Raw genomic sequence first — 16,961 nt, forward strand, 5'->3', positions numbered from 1 at the left:
ACCGGATAGTTGAAAAATATCTGAGATCAGATATTTGGATGGCGAACAACATTTTTAGATTGCTTGAGACTTGCGCATTTTAATAGAAAACAGTACCGGGGACTAAAGACCTATGTCAAATTGCTACCCTTTTAGGACCACTTAAGTAATTATAATATAGTTTAAGGCCGTTGAGTTCGTTAACCTCTAGGAATAATTGCTTATGTCATTGTAAAATGAACCATTTAAATCACCATGGCATTTACATACAGTGTACTCTTTGCGTTCTTATATGATCCCCACTGTCTAATGCACAGTGTAGTATTTGCGTTCTTTTGTGTCCAAGTGATCTAAAATTAAGACAAAAATTATCTCTCGGTGCTCATTCAGATCATTGATCACATAAGGATCGTCAACGATTACGTTGTGAACATACGGGAACGTTGTTGGATCACTTGGATACATGTGATCTTTGAGTGTACTAGTGATCTAGAATTTTAACAGATTTGAAAGATCTTCAAGTTATTTTTTATGATCTGAATTGCCAACCTCCACTGATTGCTCTGTGGAGACTTCATTGCCTCTTGATACGCTTTAGGTGTTTGTACCTCAGTGCAATAAGCTTTAAAAATTCTATTGATGTCTTCCTGAGTCATGGTTGAAACCAAGGCTGTCGCCGTATTCTTTTTCGAAAAATCAAATGCCTTTCGTAATTCCAGAATTCCGGTAGGTCACACCTCTTCGCCAACTTGCCGGTAACTGGGGCTTCTGCTGCACTTCGGCTCTAGGTGTTGCAACTGTTGACTGTATCAAAGTTACTTCTCGGTCATTACCTTCATCTGCTTCTGGTTCATCTTGAGACTCTTATCTTTTCATCGAAGCTGACATGCTTGGATTCAATTACTCCTCTCTCGAATGGGTAATTCACTCGATAACCTCTTGTTCTGATACCAAATCCTAATAAGACTCCCATTTCCGATCTATTATGTAATTTATTTATCCTAGTCTCCCTTGGTAAATGTTCAAACGTAAGGTTTCCAATTCTTCCTAAATGGTTAATGTTTAATTTCCTATCAACTCGAAAATCCACAGGAACTTTATCGCCAAGTAATGTATGCTTTGATCTGTTCTTCAAATAATCGGTTATTGCTACTATTTTTGCCCACATGTTTAGCGGTAATTTTGCATCCTCTGGTAGTGTTCAACAATGTTCTATTTGCTCTTTCGTCCACGCCATTCATTACCGGCGAATATGTATTGGTACGCTCGTGTCTAATGCCTGCTTGTTAGCAAAGATGTGTAATATCTTCATTGCAGTACTCTAAACCATTGTCAGTTCTTACTGCTTTTATTAGCTTTACAGATTGGGTTTATACGAGTTTTTTAAACCTCGCAAGAAATTTGAAAACTTCATTTTTTATTCCCATAACGTAAACCCAAATTCGTGTACGGAAATCGTCAACAAACGTTATGTAGTAATGTCCGCCTCTCAAATTTGTAACGGGGAGTGGTTCCTAAACTTCTGAATGTATTAAGTCTCTTTCGAGCTTTTACTCAGCCTAGGAATACATTTGACTAATTCTCCCTTCAAACTTCCAATTCCCAGCAGTAGCTTATGTGATGCTAAGTGCTTTAAATCGCCCTAATTTATATGTCCTAATCTTTAATGCCAAATGTCTATCTCATTTGCTGAACTTGACTCAGTAGAATGCGTTTCTTTTTCGTCACTGCCTTTAATTACATCTACATTTCTAAGAGCATATAAGTTCTATTCAGAGCATGCCAAGCATATTCGCCACCCCAATCATGTATTGTGTATTTAGAATTTATGACCGGCCTCGTCAATACGTCTGCCTGAGATCAGGTTAAGCTTCGTACCAGGTGCAAACAGTACATCTTTTAACATAAAAATATCTTTTCACTCGTACTGTCAATTTTTAATTCTATATTGCCCTTGCCTTCGATTTTTGACATTCCTTCTCCAAATATCCACGTTGGCTACAAAAATCAGCTATTCGATCTGGGTCATCATCTTCATTTAACGCGTCTTCAAGTCCAGGCTTTTTTAGATATACTTCTTGAAATTTATTTTGGTTTGAGTTATTTCAACATTCTCTTCATAATTTTCGGCTTTCTGATCGGTATTAGTATCTGGCAAATCGATTAAATGGGAATTTAGTATCACGATATCAGTGTGGTTTTTAATGAATGGTTCCGGCTTATCTAGATCTGCTTCTACATTAAATTTATCTTCGTCTGAGTTATTGTGCATTTCTTCATTTGGTTGTTCAAGGTTAAATCGCATTATTTTCTAAGGATTTTTTTTTACTTGTACTGTAGTTTCGGTTGATACATTTTCTATATCAAATCTTTTTTTCTGGAACACAGATTTGATCTATCCGCAGCCTCAGAAATAAATAACAAAATTGTCTGTCCTTTTTCTCCTTGCATTTTTTTCTTTCCTCTTTTGACTTCCCGATTTGTGTTTATAAATCATGGTTGAAACTATTTTATTGTCCTTCACGATATTTCCCCCTAGAGTTTTGTTAAATTTGCCCCTTGACTGACAGGATAGAGATTGAACTGTTCTTTCTAATTCAGTCGGCTCAGGTGTAGTTATCTCTACATCTTCTATGGTTTTCTCGTTATCCTAAAATTAGTATTAAAGCTCAAATTTTTATTTAAAGAAATAAATTATGAAAAAATTTATTCTGAGACGCGTTAATGTGTTTAAATGTTTAGGCTTTTCATTTATTTAGTAAAACACGAAAATATGCCTTAACACAAATTTTTGTTTTCATGTACCCCACGGCACCCAAACATTTCTAAAATGGATTAATTAGCAAGTCTCAATTATACGCAGTTTTACGAACCTTGGGTTAGCATGCACGATTTTTAAAAACCTCGGTCTGTTAGAAATTATAAAAATAAAATAACCTCCGTGGAGGATTCTTTAATAAGTGGGACAATGAAGTAACGAAAAACTGCTCATGGTGTTTTGTTTTTAACATTTGCGCCAAAGTATGTAAAATAAAGTGCTGAACGTGATGCAATTTTGTTTGGCGGAAATGTATATTTAATTTTGTAAAGTTTAAAACTAAATAAGGCTTAGCACTACAAAACGGGCATCCCGGCGCGAGCCCCATTATTATATTACATCGTTGGGCCATCTGAAATCGTTCCTAGTGAAATAGTACCAATTCACCACGTGATTCTGCCTACATATTTTACCTATACTTTCGTCGGCAGCAGATATTCAACGCTACCTTACAATACTAAAATTTATTTTATTTTTAATAATATTATTTTTCATTTCATATTATTTGTTTTCCCTTTATTTTACCGGGAGCTATTATTACATTTTACTGTATAGTTAATAAAATACATCTTCAGTAGATTTACGTTACTTAGGGCCATAACAGAATAGTACCACCTCAAGGTACCACCATAGACGTGCAAAAATAGCTAAATCGTATGGCCTCGGCATGAATCTCAAAGAGCAGACCGTTTGGCTTACAATTTTTAAGCCAATCATCGCAAGTATACAAGCGGAAGTCAGCTGCAGAAGTTTGCCCCCCCCCCCGCAAAATTGCGGCATGGAGAATTCTCACCGTCTGGTCCTTCTGTTTTTTGACTATGGTGGTGGGAAAATAGGCTTAATACCGGAAATAAGAAATGGAAATATTTATCAGGCTTTTTAGACGAGTAGTGTTGCCAGGTTACAATGTTAGAGTGGCCGTGCTGTTCAAGCTCGACTTAGAATCTTTCAGTCTTGTTCAAAATGCATTTTAGGAGTTGGGTACAAACGTTTTGTATTTCAGAGAGCCCTACACGTGTCAGCAGTAGCAGAGCCTATATTAAATAGGTTTTAGAACAATCGTAAATGGACCAACTAAAATATGAATGTTCTTAAACTGAAACGTGCAGCTTTTATATCAAGATAATTTTGAATGAGCAGACAGCTTTCACACATTCGATTTAAAACTCAGTCGGTGTAGGCGGGGATACTTCTGACCAAAGTTTAAACTAAGCACGAAGTCTATAGTATAGCCCAGTTTTAAGTAGGCAGTTCAAGCTTTTAGAACAACATAAATACGGTAGCTGATTATTTATTTCTTTAACTACAAACTAAAAAAAGGCCAAGAGATTTGTTACGAAAATAGCGATAAAATTCTGAAGTATAAAAGATGGCAGCTATAGCTGTGAAGTTAACTGAAAAACCTAACTTTTGATTTAAGCGAAACAAATCGGTCAAAATTATAAACTTAGTCTATGGGCATAGGTGCTAGGTGTCAGGATTGATTCTTGCGAGCCGAATTTTGAGCTAGAGCTATTCAATGGAGATCTAATAACATACTATTCGACGCGAATATAATAGCGTGACCGTCTTAAGGGTTATTCATTTTAAAACATGCGTCGTCAAGGCTACCAATAAAATAAGCACGCGTTGTTAAGACTAACAGACGAATAAACGTCCGTCGTCTGCTTAGAGGACCTTAGCTCAGTCGCACATTCTTGGTGAAAAGATAATTCTTAAATCCCCATTCTACCATTATCATAGTACGTTTGAGCTAGGACCAACAAACACAAGGAGAACGCAGCTAGCCTGTAAACACGCTAACGAAGGGTTGTGTACGAATTTCATTGGACGAGCGTCACGAACCTTTACGCTGAACGTTTTACGGCCGGGGGGGGGGGAGACAATTTCCAAATTTTCCCCTTCCGACGGCAGCAGGCGCTAAAGCGTCTAGCCAATGAAAATTGTACACAAGAAAATCCACGACTTTTGACGGGTTGCGTTCTCCTTGTGTTTGTTGCTCCTAGGTTTGAGAACGTTGAATATGAGGTCACCACTTACGTTCTTTTTTGGATGGCGTCACCACGTGACGGTACATAAAAACACGAATTTTAATTCAATTTAAAGGAGTTGCCTCATATGGTTCGTTCTTTATCAAAATATTTGTCATTTTATGGCACTAGTAAGCCAAAATTTTATGTTTTCTATAAAATACGGGAGGTCACTAGCTATAGTTATTGAAGATAGAGAGAGCGCACTCGACTCGATAATGGTTTGGGAATTGAAAGTCCACGTGCGAAACGCGCCTGCCAGTAAAGTATTAAAAAGCTTAAGCACTTGACGTAGAGAAAAATATTTAATACATAAATTTTTTTATGGTTTTATTTTATGGAAACACCTATTGAAACATAAATTTTTATTTCAATAGATATTTCTATAAAATAAAATGAAAAAAATAACATATAATCAAGACGCGGCCTTATTAGTATATTCTTCGCACGTGCGATTTGCACACGCGGTAGAAAACCTATATTCCTCTGGTCTGAAACGCCCACTCTTAAACTCGTAAAAGTTAGAGATTGTGACGTAAGAGCTACATTTAAACTAGAAGGCCACCTTACTTTATAAAAAGAACTATTTAATGTTCTTTCAAAACATAAGCCTATAGTTTCCTTTATACCATTTTTATCGACGTTTGAGTGTTTTATTTTATATGGCGTTACCATAGAAGAAAAACATTTTCCCACCAGCTCTTGGGTTAAAATCTTATTTCAACGGTCAACACTTTTATTTGATGTTGTGTTATTGTAAAGATAAAAAAAATATTATCAATGTTTATTTAATAGTCAAAAATTTCAATTTCCATTTCACCGTACTTTTAAATATCAGATAAGTAACATAACACTAATTTGACCATTAATTTTACGGCAAAATTTGGTATGTTCATATGGCTGTAAATTTTATGGTAGATGCGCTGTATTTGACTGTACAAATTATTTCACATCGAATTCACAAGTATCATCTCATAGATTCCCTTCAGATGGAAATATAAGAGTTCTATGGTTAGCAAGATGGGTGGGAAGTTATGTTAAAAAGAATATCAATCCAAAATATGCTAGAATATGTTCGGAACATTTTCCCCCGAAAATTTGGAAACGGATCTCGGAAGAAGTTAAAAAGTAACACTATTCCAGATTTAAAACTCCCGTCTATTGCAATAAATCAAACTGTGAGAGAGTCAAGAAGTAACCCTGTTATAAATTTGCCAAAGACCTCCAAAAATGGCCAGAACAATGCCAGCTGCCTCTGATGGGATTTAAAAACTTTCCAGATATCGTGTAATACCGCTAAACCCCAAATCTAGAACAAGCATTTTAAAAGCAACTGAAACGTCCAAAGCGGCGATACATTTTTCAGACACCTCTGAATCACTAACAACCTTCCAAAAAACACCGGAACTAACAAACGCTGTGATCAAACGTAATTTAGACATTCTAATCATGATTAAACGTGATTTAATCAACATAATAAGTTATTTGTAATTTATTACAAAAAACTTAATTGGTGAAATTCATTAAAAATTAATTATATCAAATCAAATTGGGTTAAATTCATTAAATTGGGTGAAATAAAGAAATTACGCTAAAATTGACCCAAATTGGGAAAAAATACTTAAGAAAATTCGCTAAAATTGAACCAAATTTGGAGAGAAAAAATACTAAAATTGGGTAAAATAAAGAGATTTCGCTAAAAATGACCCAAATTGGGTAAAATAAAGAATAGTCGCCAAATGACAGTGAATTTGAAGATTTTGGGCTTTTATAGGTAATTTTGCATGCCTACAATTACGGATGAAAGCGAACAAATTTGGGTAAAACCAATAAATATTAGCTACTTCAAGTAAAATTGGGAAAAATTATTAATTATTTCTAATAAAATTGGGTAAACGTGTAAATATTTCCATTATACTTGAGTAAACTATCGAATAAGTTATAATAATAAAAATCATGTTGGAACGGAAATGACGAACTAATTTCATTCCTATATAGTGTTATAGTACTGTATATAAATATGTAAATATAACGTACTTAAAAAAGTAAAATATGTGAAAAAAATATTAGGAAAACCGAGAAACGTTTAATAACAACGAATAAAACAATTCTGTATTACACTGTTTCTTAATATAATCAATATTATTAATAATAATAATTTAAAAATTTTGCTAATTTTGATCTATTATTTTAAAAAAAAAGCAATTTATCTATATAAATAATTCCTATCAATTTTGACGGTTTTGGATCGAAACTATTGATTTTTCTAATTTTTTTCAGTGTTATTAACATTTTTCAATTTTGGAAAAAAATATATTTCAAACAATTTTGAGATAGTTGGTCGAATTTAGTTTATTTTCATATAATTTTTACAAAACTTTAAAATTGGGCTAATTTAGATCGATTATTTTCCAATTTTGGTCAAGTTTGATCAAATTGACCAAAATAAATACTTTGTTTTTAAAAAAATTGCAATTTATCTATATACATTAATCCAATTTTACACAGATTATAAATTTCCGGCGTCAATTCCTATGAATTTTGATCGAAACTACGGTTTTTGATCAATATTTTTGCAATTTTATATTTTTTTTTTCAATTTTGAAAAAAAAGTTATTTTAATCAATTTTGAAATTTTTTTTCAACGTTTGTATTTTTTTTTTCTCACATTTTTTCCAATTTTAGCCACATCGGTTCATTTTCACCCATTTGGTTCAAATTGATCAAAATGTGATCAATTTTGATTTTTTCGTCAATTTTTATAAATTTTTTATAATTTTGGTATTTTAATTTTTTTCAATTTTTAAAATTTTTAACAGGGTGGGGACCCTTGGAATCGGTCAAAATCCCATGTTATTTTCAATGGGAAATTATAAATTTTATGTTGTCAAAAACATTTTTCGTTGCCATGGCAAAACCGTTGCCCATTGAATAAATTCCCTTTAGGATTTTTCAAGTTACATGAAGGTCTACCAATCCCCCGAGTTTGAACAAAATCGGTGTGTAACACCTCGGTTCGTCTCCTTGTTAGTATATTTCAGAAGCTTTAACAGGTATACTGCCATGGGCACCCGCAGGGGGGGGGGGGGGGCAAATACCCTCTTTTATGAGCTATAAATGCACTAATGAAGGTGTGAAGTTCCTTCTCCCTTTTGACTAGGTATGAACATTGCCCCGCCCCTTTGAAAACTTTCTATTTGCGCCCCTGTATACTGCTAAGATTTTCAATAAAAAATTGTAATAGCCAATACCTAAAAAGTGATAAACTTGTGGAAAGGGTAATCTACAAGTAATAATTTGGTAATATTATTTCTTACCTATATTTATTTTTCGTTGCTGGGCCCTAGTAGTTTTTTTTAATATTTGCAACTTTATTATAATAATTATGATCATGTTCATTTCCAAAATGAAGCAATCAAACAATCAACACGTGCTCATTTTACAGTGGCCAAGAAATTCGGATTTTGGTGGCGGCGAGAGGGCGCTCAATAGTGCTTCGCTCTACACGTGACAACTGTTAACCACGAAACCCCTCTACCCCCTTCCTCCCAGAGTGGGAGTTTAAGCCTACGCGGTAAGAATCGCATCCGCCCCACAATTCTTCTCCTTCTCTAATCCTTCTTGGTTAAACACATAGTTTTGTTTCATAGGAGTTCGGATATTTACGCGACACCTCAACTTCAAAAATAGAGAGAGTTAACGGTTTCTTTCTCTTAACCAGTCTTGTAAAAAAGGTTTATTTTCTAACTGGTCATAAGGACCTGTGACCCCTAGCTTTTGGGATTTTTTAACGGTTCCTATGGACCTATGACCCCTAGACCTCCGAAGTTTTAAACTGGTCCTATAATGATCTGTGACCCCAGGCGCTATTTATTTGAACCACCCGCACGTCGCTACGATGCTGATTCATTGCAAAAGACTTATTCGCAACCATTTCTAAGCCCCCTTGGGCCAAAGAAAATAAAGCCCCAGGAATGGAAGGATTGATATTATTGGCCGCGTGTTTTGGCTGCGCTAGAAACTTCCGGCAAAGCAAATCAGAATAACCGGAAACGGTTACCGCAACCCGGTCTCTCTTTAAGAACGAGAGGAGAAAAAGTTCCACTAGACGGAGCTACAAATTCCATTCCTGGGGATTTATATTCTTTGCTTGGGCTCGCCATTAAAACCTAGATAGGTATTGGCTAAAGCAGACGCTAATATTCTTTCCTCATCCTTATTCGCAAATTTAACTTTATAAATAATGATACTTGCATTTTAATATAATTTTTGCATAGTTTGATAATTTTTTAAGAAAAATTTTTCTTATGACTTTTTAATTTGTTTGTAGCTGACGCTAAATCATAGGCGTTACCTCGGAGAAGGTAGCACCGTTACGCCACCTAGATCTGTTTTCGGTCGCGAATAGGCTTGGCTCGCTGACACTGTCGCTGGAGCTCCCGGGCTGCCCATTTAAAAAACTCCTGTCGGAGTGGGACTTATTGAAGGGACTCGCTATTCAAATAAAATTGTTTAAAACTCTTAAATATTAATAATTAATTAATAATATTAATTTTTAGATTAATTCACAATTAATTGACAGGTTCCTAGGACCCCTAGTTTTTCAATTAAAAAACTGTTCCGAGCAATTAATAAACAGGATTTTGTCCGGCAGACCTGTGCTATTTACAAGACTGTTCCTAACATGATTTCTAGGGAACGAGACTCAAACTTTAGTAGGCTATCGGAGGAATGCTTCGCTACGGTTAATTATTTCGACCCAGGAAAAGGAGGTTAAAGCAACTGTAAGCTCGAAGTGAAGTAGTTCTTTTTTCAACAGATGTCACTAGCGTCGAAATCTTAACAAGATAGACATAAAAGTATCCGTCACGTTGTAAATAACAATATATTTTACATGGGATATAAAACTTAGGTTAAAGTCCATTAACAAGGAATGTACCAGAGGTGTTACTCACCCGGTTTTGTTCAAACTCGGGTTTCATGTACCCCTCAATAAAACTTGAACAAGTTGGCAAGCCAAAATATACCTCTCCTCGGAAGAATTGTCCCTAGTGGTATTAATTTCTCGAGATAACCCTGAAAGATATATCTCCGCAATTTACAGTTATTTGTTAAAAATGTTATCCAGTTCTATCCCGGCTGGTATAAAATTTTTATTATAATTAAAATAATTGAGACGAAACAACCGAGTTTAATTTATTCAGAATATCATAAGTTAAGTAGTTACAACAGTGAGTTAGACGTACTATAACAATGCACAATTGAATTAAACCCTTTTTACAGTACAAGGTTATCAGTTGAATATAATACAAAGCAAATTTTAATGAAAGAAATATCTACAGAGGGTATTATAACGACCGTTCGCTTTTTGGTTTATAATTTTAAGGCCACGCGATAAATTTACGAGAATAATTTCCCGTCGCCGTTATATCGAAAATTTATTTGATTCGGGATTGCCAGAACTGTAATGTTGTGGGCGAGTGATTAGAAAATAAAATGGCAACCAGAATTATGCAAAATTATAAATGTTTATTTTTATTCAGAACAGTCTATGGAACGTTCTAGATTTAACTTTCATCAATAACCCAACAATATATATCAATTCTACGTAATTGTACGGAACTGGTACTCAAGTGTCTAAGACGAGATTTGTCTTAGTTCATCGTGATGGAAAAATAAACCAAAACACACTTACACTTAAGTAAATATCATAAATTATACTGAGTAATTTTAACTTAATTCAAACTACCTAACTATAAACTCTTGTCTTAATTAACAGCTGAGAGCTGTTTGCTACTAATTACTTCCAATCTACTTAATTAGCCTCACAGGGTGAGTTGATAATGTCAAGGGTATAATTAGGTTATTCCAATTCAAAAAATAAAAACAATCAATTTTATCTTACAGCTGACTTGAGTTAGTTCACAATTACTTTGACACAATTAGTCTTAAACACGAACTGTTCATACACTTAAATCCATTCACTCACGTTCCAAACGCGAAACACAATTTAACTCTTTTTCTTGACCGAAGACCGAACATACTAATTAAAACCGGAAAGTTATATCATAACTTTTCACCGACACCAGGACCCCGTCCTGTAGTAGTTCGACTGACAGCCAAGAACTAAGAAAGACTAAATCGTCTATATTGACGGCAACGGCCTTATATACGTTTATTTTGTGTTTTTTTTGACCAGGACGAGATTTGACTAAAGTTCGAAAAATTGAAGAGATTATATTTTTTACCCGGTTTGATTGATAGTTCTCCACATGGTGGCGCTATATTATTACTTTGACTTAGTTTCCGCGGGAGTTGTGAATAATTATCCTTTTTCTAAGCGTTATTAAAAGGTAGCAATGAACTACTTTTTGTGTTTTAACGAAATTTTTTTAAGAATTTAACCAAAATTTAAAACAAAACCAAAAACCGTACCAAAGAATAAACAAACAAAGTTCAATAAACAATAAATACAGATATTATATTAATCCGTTTAGTAAAAAAACCCGCCTTATCATAATTGTTCCTTTACTTTAATATTTTCCCTAAGGAAGTCAATGGCTCGGCGGTGAACTATCCGCATTGTTACAATGCGACCCGAGTTCAGTTCCTGATCACGATCAAATTTTACATTAAATACTAAAATATTTAATTAAATATAAGATTAATATAATCTATAAATATTTAATTAAATATAAGATTAATATAATTTATAAATATTTAATTAAATATAAGATTAATTTAATTTATAAATATTTAAAATTATGTAGAATAAATTATAGTACCTAACGTTATAACTTTGTAAAGGACATTCGCCAAAGCTGTTTTTTGGAAAAACACCGTAAATTAACAATCGTTGGTGGCTGAGTGGTTAGAGAACATCTCTTGCACGAGGCAAACCCGGGTTCGATTCCCGGCCGGCGCCAAAAAATCGCAAATTGATATTAAGGCGAATACCGTGTACAATTGGTGGAAATCCTGCCATTGGACGTTAAGAGGTTGCATAACACTCAGCACTCGGTCCATCCCAAAGTCATTAAGAAGAAGTTGGAGAGATAACGCCCACATAAACACAACAGACTCAACATCCACAACCATCACAACACAAACACAACAAACTCAACACCCATAAAACGAACTCAACATTCACAACCTACACATAAATATTACAATAACGAAATATCCAATCAAACTGTCGCGACGGTGAGCGTTGACGAAAAAAGACCAACGAAACCGAAGCCAACCGCAAATGCATCCGTTAACGCTCACCGTCACACGGTAGTTTTGCCAACCCTTCGAGAAACTTCGAACGCAGTGATTACCCTTTGCCCTGAAAATGCGAACGCTTTCGCAGGCCTGACAGACTGATCCACAGACAGACAGACACGGTGATTGTATAACCCCTCCTAGGGGACTTTGTCCCCTCGGAGAGGTAAAAATGATTCTTTCCGAAAACGAAATGTTCTCAAAACATTAATAGACAAAAAATAAGTGACAAAAAGTTCCCTCCAAAATATGAACCATTTCGCGGAAGAAGTAAATAATTTTAAAAGAATAAAACAAATATACAACAGCAAAAATAAAACGTCAAATAATAGAAGAAAAAATCTTTAAAAAAAAAGATTAGGCCTTCAAAATTTCATTCGTAAAAAAATTCAAGACTTTATTAACTATTATGCTTACGATAAGTGTCTTATTTGCAGTATAGCTAAGGAGTTGTAACCGATATTCAGCCAATTGAAAAACCAAATCGGCTTTAATCGAAATAAAATCACCTTATTTCAAAAATAAAAGTCTTTATTTGGGGGCCGCAAGGAAATAAAAAGTGAATTCAGTTTATCTTAAACTATCAACGGATGCTTAGTACATAGTCGAAAACAGTGACAAAATTAACAATTGACATTACCAGAGAGGAGAGAGCTTGTTGTAACTAGTGGCAGGGATGACTACCACGGCAAAAAAATATCTTATTGAGAAAAAAAGCAGTGCTGCCATGGAAGTCTGGCTAGCTACTCTGGTGGACTGCCGACTAACCGTCGAGTCAAAACGCTAAAAAACAAAAACGCCCCTGCCGCTCGGACTAGAGTTTATATAGGGTAAATAAGGTGGTTCTCGCCTCTCTGGCGCCATCTCTCTGGAGTGGTGATAAATAAAGTAAATAAATAATAATGTAGGAATAGGAGTGTCAGGCTGTCCTAGTGGCAAGTTAGGTTTTATACATTAGGGCATCCGTTGCAGAGTTATCGTTGGTTCTGTGGTAGAGCGCTCGATTGCCTGACTAAACGGCCTGGGTTCCAAACCTGGGTGGCGCATTTGTTTTTAATCAATAGAGAAATCGCTAAATTAGAATTTCTTCGAGGTAATAATTTAAATCTTACACGAAATCTTGTTCTATTTCAATTAAACCAAAATTTCATACTCTATTAAATACGCTTCCGATAAAGCTGAAGGTCTACTTTTCAATGAAGCGTAATAAGCGTCGGTGGTTTTGACAACACGAAATTAAAACTTTTCCATCGAAAATTACATTGGAATCTGACCTATTGAAACTTTTTAAACATGTTAACAAAATATATTAAAAATTGTAATTCATATTTCTAAGGTGAAACGAGCAATAGGGCTATAGTTAGTAAAATATATCATATTGTCATTTGCATCTTTTTCAACTTGGAGAAAATCGCGGACAGGAGACCGATTTTAATATTTTTGGGAAAGTTGTCCCGTTCTTGGGATGGTCTTCTCGAGGGGTCGGACACTTGCCATTATTTTGTATTGAATTTCGTAGAGATTTTGGCGATTTTATCATTACTTTTTGAAGTGATTTTGGGATTTCAATGTTAATTTACCATAGAGAGAGTTAAAATTTTGCGATTTTAGACAAAGTGTACGGGATTTTGATAAATGTCCGACCCCTCGGGTCTTCTAGTTTCTCAGAATGCTCCTGACATCCAGACATAATTGTCTATTTTCTCTCCATCGCTCGGTTGTGCTCTCCTTCCATTTGGTGCAGGAAGTGTAGGTTTGGGGAATTAGTTACTTCTGGTTTCGATTTGGAGTTACATAAAATAATAAGTTTCTGATTCGTTGTTGATGATCTCAGCAAAGACTCTAATGGGCCTCGTAGTCTCTCTTTTCTCTTTTGTTTTGGGACGGCGAGCGGAAACATTTTCCCGGGTTTCGTGAATCTGGACTACTATAAGGGAAGACTGCAGAAACGGTAAAGTGATGTTTGGGGCTTCTTCGTTTCGTGACCAGGCGCTGGGGTTGAGTTTCATGGTGCAATCGTCCTTCAAAGTAGTTTTACTAGATTATTTATTTAGCTGGTCATATTTTTAGAAGGGATTGAATTATAAAAGGTTGTAATTTGAATGGTATCACATTTAAATGAGCTTTTGACCTTTCCATAATAGGGGAGCCAATCTGTTAAGGTTATTCACACGTAACACAAAGAAATATAAGCACAATGGTGAAAACGCTTACACCAAACAAATAAACCCTTTAACGTACAAATACACTTGGAAACAACATTAATTAGGATATTTGAGATTTAGAGGTTCTTAAATCTTTTATAATATAATACTTTCATAATATAATACACATGTACTGAGAATGTAATGAAAATACCGAAAACACTGTCCATTTAAGTGAGAGATAGACAATTGAGTTTCATAATTTATTTATTATTGATTATTAAATCACACAAATATGAAAAATAAAAGTTTTTTCCCCGGAATATCGCCGACAGGGCGTAATAAATTGTATTATGAATAATTTGGAAAAGATCTGGTAATCGGAATAACTTAGAAGTTGATTGAATATCGGGGAAACTGAATAGGGTGAACCGTGAGTAACTTGGAATTGTAAGTCTTCAACATGAATAAGGTGGGAAGGTTAATATTTATACTAGGAGAAATAAGGATTTTTAAAAGCTTATAATTTTAAAAATTTCTTTACTAGAAAGCAATTTAAAAATTTGTTTTGCGCTTGAAAATCGCAATATATGTTCAAATAAATAAGCGGTTAATAGGCTTGATCTATAAAAAAAATAATGTTAATTTAACTATCTTTCTTAGCTAATTAAATAAATAAAAGTAACATGGTTATTTATTGCGAAATCGACCAGTTATGCCAACCGAACATTTTTTGTATCAAATTTGCAGGGTATGTAAATTTGCCTTAAAAGCAATGGTATGCGTAATCTTAGGCTTGAAGCGTTTTTTTAAAAATAAAGTCAAAATTATTGTTCCCAGTTTTTGCCTTTTTTCGGTTGAGAGTTTTAGCCAGCATCCTCACCTTTGAAAGTAGTCAGAAAGGCATGACACTTCTTGGACGTAAAAATAAGTTTTTTTGCATTAATTGGCAAATAACTTCAACAGACCATCTATTTTGAAAGGTCTGCGCGTAAGCTTTCAATAATGCACACACATACTGTTTTTCGCAGATCCATATGTTTCTTTTATTTAAAATAAAATAATCACAAAGGCGTAGTAAATCGAATTTAATCGACGTTTGTAGCAGCGCCGATTACATAAATTACAACAAAACTACATTTTGTCTATGAAATTAAATTAAAGTTTTAGCAATGATTACGAAAACGTACCTTTTATTTGTTTTTATCCGTATTTTTGCATATTAAATCGTTTTAAAGCCGTGAATAATATCCATAAATAAACTATCTACTGATTTATTTTAATGATGGACATTTTTGCTATTATTTTATCTGTTCCGCCGAGCTCAACGAAATGCCAAATTTAAAAGGTCACAAACAAGGAACCCTATCAGAGTTACCACAATAAAAGCTACGCGCAATACAGTTGCGAACATCAAAATACCCACAAATTCCTACTTGGGATTATGTCTTTAGTATAAAATTTCAATTAATATTTGTTTTATTGTTTCATAAACTTGTTAAATTTGGCGCCGCTGGGCGCATACCTTTCTACATATCGGTTATTTAGCGAGTCTATCACCCATCTTTCCCGTGGGGGTTGTTCTCCCCGTAACGGTATTCCGGCGCCTTTCTCTCTTCGAAGTTGCTGGCATTTCCCAGTGCCACAAGCTGGGATCAAACCCGGCTTTTCTTGCTTCGAGGCGATAGTGCTAACGGTAATGGGCCAACTGCGCAGTTCCCATTTGCGCAGTTCCCAATACCGCATATGCAATTTCGCGGATTTCCATTAGCGCAGTATCCCATTTCCGCAGTTTTCCATAAACGTGTTTTTCATTTGCGAATTTTTCATATACGCAGATAGTTCTCATTTGCGCAGGTTTTTCATAAGCGCGGTTTTTCACTTGCGCAGATATTTTCCATTTGCGCGGTTTTCCATTTCCGCAAATTTCCATTAACGCATTTTTCATTTGCGCATTTTTCATATGCGCAGTTTTCCACTTGCGCAGATAGTTTTCATTGGCGCAGATTTTTCACTTCCACAGGATTTTCATTTGCGCGGTTTCTCAATGGCGTAGTTTGCCATTTGCGCAGGGTTTTCAATTCTGCGGCTTCTCACGACTTAAATATTCTATATTTTGACTTTTTACCCTGAAATACGTTTTTTTCCTGGCAGATTATTTTTAACATAACTTTGTTTACCATCCAATAGCGCTGCTGTTGTATTTTTAACTGCCGGTCGCGCTGTAAATACCAATCATTTTTAAGTTTTTCTTAGTTGAAATATCGTTTGTTGAATTATTCTGTTGGGAATATATCTTCAGTCAATAACCAAACCGTAGCTTCTCAGAATTTGGGCTAAGATAAACATGTTGTATCTGCAACGCTGACGGAATTATTATGGCTCTCGATATGAAAACGTTTTCTTTGTTTGTTAAAGCTAGGAATATAATACTGCGTACCTGTAACAGAAATTTGTATTCCCCCATCACGGACTCGCTGTTATAGCTTCGGCAACGCGAGAGCTATACAATTTCGGACATATGAGCGTAGCGCCATCGTAAAAATAGGCGGAATTTTTGGTCTCTATAAATTTTGCCTACTTTTCATTCTATTTTTCTACAAGGATTTTTGTACAAGTTAAAACACGAATATTTTACCAGGATTCTACGGAAATAATTTTTATGTTTAATGTTTATTTAATTTGAAGACAAAATAAATAAATCCTTAACACGATTTTAAAACC

This window comes from Leiobunum rupestre, chromosome 8 (assembly GCF_980474605.1).
Source record: "Leiobunum rupestre chromosome 8, qqLeiRupe1.1.hap1, whole genome shotgun sequence".
Lineage (NCBI taxonomy): Eukaryota > Metazoa > Arthropoda > Arachnida > Opiliones > Sclerosomatidae > Leiobunum > Leiobunum rupestre.